Source organism: Salvia miltiorrhiza, chromosome 2 (genome assembly GCF_028751815.1).
Source record: "Salvia miltiorrhiza cultivar Shanhuang (shh) chromosome 2, IMPLAD_Smil_shh, whole genome shotgun sequence".
NCBI classification, from domain to species: Eukaryota; Viridiplantae; Streptophyta; class Magnoliopsida; order Lamiales; family Lamiaceae; genus Salvia; species Salvia miltiorrhiza.
In genome coordinates, this window is record NC_080388.1 from 15846661 (window position 1) to 15848001 (window position 1341).

Here is a 1341-nt window from a genome sequence, read left to right on the forward strand (position 1 = left end):
GCCCTCCCTTCGGCACTCAAGTGCACACCAACCGAGCTCCTAGTATAAATTCACTCTTCAACCCTTGAGCCACCCCTTTCTCCTTTCAGCACTTAGAGTTTTCAGCAGCAACAGCAAGAAGTTTTATCTCTCTCGACGCCTTGCACGAAGGGGAGTAGAGCGAGATTCTTGCTGCCGACTTGAACAAGGTAAAAACTCGGCTTAATTTTCCACCCTTCGCCATGTTTCTTTCCGCCTGTTTCGGCCTAAGAACAACAGCCATTTCATTTTCAGTTTGCTCCTCGACGCTCGAAAAGCGAGAGAGAAACCATCGTCCTTACCCGACCAAAGCACGCGAGATATCAAGGTAACCTTCGACCTCTGTTGCTATTCCAATCGGCATGAATCACACTCGCAGAAATCATGTTTTATGGGCTGTAAATGAATGAACAAAAAGCATGTTAAGTCACGTTTTTGTGGAACCTACAACTTGAACCTTGATGAACGACGAGAACTTTAGCTTTAAACGTAGACGAACGTGAATAATCACAACATGCTCACATAGGTAGAGATTAAGGTCTGTATACGAGTGAGAATCGAGGCGAGATAAGGACGGAGAATTCTGGTATTGGAAACTGGAGTCCCCGTCGCTCTTCCCAGAGCGGAGGAATGGCCAGAGCAGAGGAATGACCAGAGGAATGGCCAGAGCGGAGGAATGGCCAGAGGAATGGCCAGAGCAGAGGAATGACTAGAGCAGAGCGGAGAAAATGCCAAACCAGATGAATGGTCTCGCCAGAGAAGTCGTTCTTCGCCAGAGGAATCGCCTCGCCAGAGGAATCGCCTCGCTAGAGGAATCGCCTCGCCAGAGGAATCGCTTCGCCAGAGGAATCACTTCGCCAGAGGAATCGTTCCTCGCCAGAGGAATCACTTCGCCACAAAGCTAACTCAGCCAGAGCTGACTTAGAGGCCAGAGCTGACCTCCAGAGCAGAAAGCGAAGAAACAGAGCAGACCGAGAGAGAGAGAGAGAGAGAGAGAGAGAGAGAGAGAGAAGAGAACATAGGGTGTTTAAATCTTTATTATTTTCTTTCCCTTGCTTACATGGAGGGAGATTATTTTGTTTTACTGACAGTTTAGAACACCCTAATGAGAACGAATCAATGTAGTTAATTACTTGACTTCATGGGACGGAACCTAGTTGGGTTAATTGTTTAATAAAAATGAATATGAGCCATGCATAATTACATTACGCATCCTCATTTATTTTAGAATTTCCTCGGACTAAGACCTTACGTTATTTCTTTTCCGAATCAAGGTTGAACGCAAGAGTTTAAGGCTTAGTCGTGAGTCTCCACTACCAGGTG